A 6,991-nucleotide genomic window follows, 5' to 3' on the forward strand; every position below is an offset into this window, starting at 1 on the left:
CCCAAATTTAATACCATTTCTATTTTGGTATGTAATTTTCCGGTAAGACACCCCCTCCCCCCCCCCCCAGAAAAAGGGATCGATAAAGATTCAAAATAATTAAATAAAATGAAATAAAGATTCCTCAACTGCCCCACCCAAAAAAACCGACCCCTTTCTTAAATCAGTAAATCCGAACCGAACAAAAAACGAAAAAAAACGGCTTAATCGCAACATCCGTGTGATATTATGATTGTATTATATAAATCTTCTATACACACACAAGGACATTCCCAATATAATCCGCTCTTATACTCCGCATCGAAATCTAGTTGATGATCAAATAACCGTACGATGTCGTAGACATTTTTTAAAGTGCTTGAGGGGGGAAATATATGATTAAAATACAATGAAGCTGTCGCCCTGTCGAGCTTGTCGAAACCATCCAGTTCCTATTCCCCGTTCTATTTTCATTTTCATTTGTGAGATGCACGAATTTCGAACGTTCTTCTTTTTCTCTGTTGCCCAGTCTGTTGCGCGCCCCCGTTCCACAGCTATTTCTGTTTACAGTACAATATTGAAGTCGGCCAGCTGACAGTTGTTGGCGCCTCATTTTATAATGCATCGCGCATCTCTCAGCTTCTCCCTATATATGCTATAGAGATATCTGTCTGAGTTTTCTTGACATCTGAATAGATGGATATTTATGCTCACACCCATCCTATCTCTCTCTATATATATATATTAAATCTATTAGGGGATGAATGAAAGCTTGTTATGTAGATGGACACAGTTCTTTTTTTTTTCAAGTGCAATGGGCCGGACTGTGTGTGCTAGTCGCCGAACCCCGTGATATGTCTTTATCAGCCTCTATTTTTCTATATCTATCTCTTTCTCTGTATATTGTATAAATCATAAAAATAACCGAATGGCAAGACCCTTGAAAATCTGTACGGACCTTTTTATGTAGGGGGTTCGAGTACTGGGTTATTGAAAATGCTTTTCATTCTCTTTTTTGAGACTATAGATTTCTCGCTTCGCACACGGATATGAAATTGCCTTTTTTTATGTAATATACTTGTGTGTAATCATCAAGTTTTCGAGGTACGTTCAACTTTGACCGAGAGCATCAGCCGAACAAAAAAGTTTCTTTGGCGTCAAGTTGGTGGAAATGCTGTCTAGCCGGATAACATCGTCGACGCCCAATTCGTCTATCCCTTTTTCTTTCTCTCTCTTCTTCTCTAATCAATTGATTCCTTTTGCCATTCTTCATTAGATGCTCTGACGCCACTCTTATGGGCTTGTTGGCCTCTCTACAGTTTCCCACTCGCCAGCCATCCAGCAGATTCTTCCTTTCTTTCTCTCTTTTCTAGTTAAAGAGAAATAGAATGGAAATAACACACACATATATAAAGAGAGATATTTCTTCTTTTTTTCTTTTCTGGGCGCCGGGTTTTACAACAGCAGCATGTTTCATCGCATCGATCGATCCAATATGGCCGTCTCATCTGCTCAACCGCCGATATAATTTATCGTAGATAACCGAAAAACTCCAATGCAACTGCTTCGGGGAGGAGCGACCAATTTCTATATTCTTCTATACAATCCCCCCATCATATAACTATATGTACCGCGCAGTTGATATTATCCCGTTTTGGACGGGTCACGTCTCTCCTCCGCGACTACTCGCCGTTTGGGCAGATCAATTTGGCCGTCCAGAAAACTTGGCGGAGAGCGTGGGCTGAAGCTCTGCACGCACATATATCCCGTGAACTGCTGGCTGGACCTTCCGGTAATAGTCGAAAGTATAGGAGGAGAGTTCTATATGTACCATCATCAACTTTGAAATTCAATCGCAACAAAGTTGTTGCGGATATTTACAGAGCTGATGACCGGCACATCCTTGTGCCGCCTCCCACTCGTATACGTTCGTCGGTCGATCTATAAGTCACATCACATCTTCTCTCAAAAAAGGGGGGTAGGCCGTTCCATGTAATCCGCTCGTGTGGCTATACATGTAGGCCTATATGTAACCGGCAGGGAATATATATGATCAAGTTTTTATTTTCAAGTTGGGAAAAGTTCAAAGGAAAATATATGTCAGATAAGTTGCACAAAAAGGGAGGCTGAGCAGTCGCCTTCGTTCCGGGGAAAAAAGGAAACGGGCTCGCGTGGGAAGGAGGTGTGTGTGTGTGTGTGTGATGTATTTTGTTTGCCGTGCGTATTACGTCAATTTAAATGCGGAATATAAGGCCGGAGCTGGAGGCCTTGTCGCTTTTCGTTGGGTGTGTTTCGCAGAGCGCGCGGAGACACCAACTTTTGAAAGTGGGGAGAGGAGGGTGCGTGCCGGAAGAAACAAATACACAGCTGTGAGATATAGTATCCGGCCCTGGGGTGTTGCCTTCAACGAGGCTATTTCCAAGATACAGCACACATCCAGCGGACTAAAGACGATAGACGACCGCACACAGAATAGAACAGAGAGAGACAATATTATACGCCGTCCCACAAAGGATCTTTTTTCGAGTGAAAATTTCAAAGAAGAAAAAATCAAATTTCCATTCAACTTTTTTTTCCTCTTGTTTTAGAGGGGCCGTGTTCGTATAGGGACGACACCATGGTTCCTGTTTGCTGTTTAATCAATAGTCCTGCACGCTGTGTGCACCAGCTGGTTGGCTGGCTGGTTGGCTGGCTGGTTGGCCTCTCCTCCTAGCTGCAAACGGATGAAGAAGACAAATAACAAATGGATAGATAAGTCGAAAAATAGACAAAAGAATGACCCCCCACACCGCTGCCGCCACAGCGACAGATCAAACCCCTTCCCCAGCAGCAGCACTCGTCATCTCTATAACATCAAATCGGAATTACGTCAAAGTGAATACTAGTGAATCATCAGGACCCCCTTATGGGCCCTCAATAATAACTGGCTGGTCCCTTTTTATTTCCAATGGGCGCGTCCTCCCTGCCCTCCATCACGGGTCGACTGCGGTACACATATTCCGAGGATGGCCCCTCACTTTACGATGTTATTCCTGGGCGCGTGTATACAAGATATCAGCCCAGTGTGTTTTCTTCTTCCTTCTTGTTTCTTTTTCTTTTCTTTCGTGTTGTTGTTGTTGCTTATAGACAAAGCGTCCGGGCTTTTATATCCTTCCTTTTTTTGGCTAGTGGCCCGGCCATTTCTTATTGACCCCTATGTGTGTTTGTGTGTGTGTAGTAAGGCGGACGCAGTGCGTTCAGCACTAAGCAAATAGCATCAATGAATGATGAGCAAAACTATCAGCAGCGGGAGCATCTCTATCGTGTGTGTGTCTGCCTTGTTCTTCTATGTGTGTGTACTCTATTTTGTTACGTGCTGAACAAGGCGGAGAACAGAACAAGAATTGAATCACGGTAATAGAAGAAGAAAAAAAAAGACCCCGACCGGGCAGAAAAGGCTTGGCTTTCAACGAATTGGAAACATTCCAGCAGATGTTGAGGTTGAGCAGGAGCGGGAGCGGGGGGTTGTTGCTCCTTAATCGAGCGAAAGCTGAATTGAAATATGGTTAATGCAAACGGCGCCAGCCTCATCTAATTGATCATTAGCACCGTCTGTTACGCCGACACGGCGGCACTAAACAATAAGACTCCTCGATTGTTTCCCCGACGAATTAAAAGAAAATGATCCTGTACCCAGCACTGGGAAATAAACACTGCGCACTATTAGATTCCGGGGGGCCGGGATTTATATATATCTCCCACGTCTCCTAACTACATCCATTTCCATCCGCCCACCGGCCTGCTGCTGGTGTTTGTGCACACAGCAAGTGTTGGAAAACCCATTCCGATTTCATTCGCCCAGAAAGAAAAGAAAAACATTTCAATAAACTCCGTGGAGCGACTGCATGTGTACAAGTACATAATATAATAAATGTGGAAAAGGTTACAGACGTTGCCGGGATTCGCCATCATATCACTGGGCATGTTTCTATATTAAAACTTGTTTTTGTTTTTCTTTGATTTTCTTTGATTTTCTTTGATTTTTGGCTACACGGTTGCCACAGTGAATTTGCCTAGGCGACCGTTAATCGTTCTGTGGCGACAGGGTCGATTTCAGCGGCGATTTCGGAGAGAATAAATCTGGCGTCGGGGTGTGAGCGCAATGAGCCGTGGCGTGTCACGTTTGATGTGCGTCACTGAATTGCTGGCAGCTTTTGAGTAGTACTTCCCAATTTTCCTGATAGGCAACCGTGTCGCCTTTCAAATGTGAAACGGAAATAGGAATCCGATCGCGCGCCCTCTTGGGCTGATTTGCTGACTAACCCGCTGATGTGGCCATCGTCGCTTAGATCGGGGAAATTGATGATGTGCGTAGCGATCTGTACCCCCGCGATGTGGTAATTGAGCAGTTGTTCGCATCAGTCTACGAAGAACAACAACACAAAATCCAGCGCCATTTGGATATTGCGGTGTTGTTGCAATCATTTAGAAGAAGAACTTTTTATTGCTCAAGAAAAATGCGCATCGCGTCATTCGTGAACGAGACAATGAAGATGAGTCGCCAATTCACATCATCATAAAAAGATATGCAAATTTATTCATAATGCAAATTGCGGGATTCTCTGCAGCGGAATGGGTTGGCTGCCGTCGTCATATTACCAACCCCCACACACACAACATGAAAAAGAATCGAAAGGAACCGCATACATAAAAAGAACCAAACCGAAAGAAATGCAAATTCGGCTGGCAGATCAAAACTTTGAGACAATTCCGGTTGATAATGATCTAGACGAACGACTACGTGTGTATCTACAATATTTATTTATATTTTTTTCCTCCTCCTCTCTCAAGTTTTCAATGATTATATATAGTACAAACAGGGAGAGTGGCGCAGCAAGAGAACCTATAACTTTGTGAGCAGTTGCATTGTTCCCAGCGCAGTTTGTGTAGCTGCGATAATATTCTCCCTCCTCTTTTTTCGGGACCGCAAGGGAAAACGATAAAATAAACAAGTAGAACGGAAGTTCAATAATTGGCAAGTTCCAAAAGTGGAAAAATTTAACAATATATGTACATTTCCTTTTCTTCTTTTTTGGGGGGGAAAGATTTTTAAAAATTCGAATGATTTTTAGCGGAATTGTGATGCCATTTAAAAAGATTTTCCCCCTTTTGTTTTATTGTTTTCGGAATTTTTTTTAACGAGTTGTAGGAATTCTTCGTCGGTTCCGCCCGTTAAATTTCGTTTCTCCATTTTAAAAAAACACAAATCAAGGTATATAGGGGACGAAATAGGTCATTATATGAAAAGTGGTTATTCCATATAATGAGGGGGCGAATTAGAGAAAAAAGAAAACCGTACACACACAGATGCGGATAAAAGATTTCTTACCTCCTATGATTTGTGTAAATTCGTAGGCGAGCCGGAACGGCACGAATCCCGGTCGATCGTTACGTGGATATACCGCACTTCCTATATACATGTAACCGACGACAACTATAGCGGAGTTCAGTGCAGGAGAGAACGAATATGTGTAAAAGTGTCGAATAGCTTTTACACAAAATAAAGCCCTTGAAAAAATAAAACTAAAATAAAAACCAGAAAACATTTAATGTTTTTCCTGTGTACATATAGACAATTAAAGACACTCGTACCCCCGGCAACTTCGCGGACCGCCGGCAGTTTTTTTTTTTTTCTTCAAAACGTGCCGTCACAGCCCTAATTGCGTCCTTGCGGTTTCGTCATGTCGTCACATAAAATCTTATTCGGGAACCGAAAAACAAAAAACCTATCGGCCCCTTCCGGAAGCCGGAACATTGAAAGAGACACACGGATGGGCTGCTATAGTTGAGTTTCCATGGCGACCGGTGTGTGTGTAGAAATCCGTGGCGACGACTGATTATAATGCCCATACTGTTGCTGCTGAACTGCTGCCTTTTCCGTATCTACAGGAAACACGTCTTGGAGCTATTCTAGTGCCAGCTAGTGCTGCCTTTGCTTGTCTTTGACGGCCCATTCGACCAGCAGCTATATAGGAAACACAAACATGTGTGTATGTGTGTGTAAATGGGAGCCACTCTGCTCCTCAGTGTGTAGCATATAGGCGCTCTGCTCGACAAGTCAATAAAAACAAGACCAAAGACATTCAAGGACGGGCGATGGCGTCGGTCAGTGAGTTGGTTGGGCGGTTATCCAGCGCCTATACTGCTGGACTGGCTGGCTGGCTGCTGCTTGCTGTGGCTCGAGTGGATTTCGGGCGAGCGGATGAAATATGATCGTCTCTCTTCTGTATACAAGACTCGATTCTGTCCGGCTCTCCAAACTTGTTTCTATATTATCGTCCACTTCTGAGACGGCATACAACAACTGTGTAGCGAAAGTAGTAGCCGAGCAGTCGATTCTTTGACTACTGGGCGAGAGAAAGTCCAAGCTCAAAGGGAAAAAAGATGGAAAAAGTCGCTGGGGGCCTCCGCAGTAGCAACGTAAATACTCTACGGTATCAACCAGAAAGAAGAAGAAGATGGCAGAAGAAGAAGGAAGGAAGATTGCCGGATTGTGTGGTGGTCGTGTGACCGACGCAATGCGACGCTACTCGAAACGACGTCGCATTCACAGATTCCATTTTTTCCTCTTCTTTTTCTGATTGAATGCGTGCGGAGGTTTTAAGGAGTTCAGCTAGGCGGAGACAGACAAGACAATTAATTACTGTGTTACGCGTTTGTGTGTGTGGGGGGATACACCCTTCGTCACACACACACAACGCCCCATCATCGACTCACTTCCTCGACGGGAAAAAAATAAAATCTTTTTTTAAAACAACTTTATTCTTCGGAGAATTTAAATTGTTTTTCAACTTATTTTTACCAGCTAATGATTTTCGTTTTTACAAGTCTATAGATCCTTCCACACTTTCTGCCTTTCGCTTTGAGGGCAGGAACATAGTGAGCAACTGCTGCAAGTTGTCCTTTTTAACTTACGTCATCTGACTTTTCACATTTATTTAAGAAAAGAAAATTCAGAAAGGGGCTCCTTAGT

Source organism: Daphnia pulicaria, chromosome 2 (assembly GCF_021234035.1).
Source record: "Daphnia pulicaria isolate SC F1-1A chromosome 2, SC_F0-13Bv2, whole genome shotgun sequence".
Classification (NCBI taxonomy): domain Eukaryota; kingdom Metazoa; phylum Arthropoda; class Branchiopoda; order Diplostraca; family Daphniidae; genus Daphnia; species Daphnia pulicaria.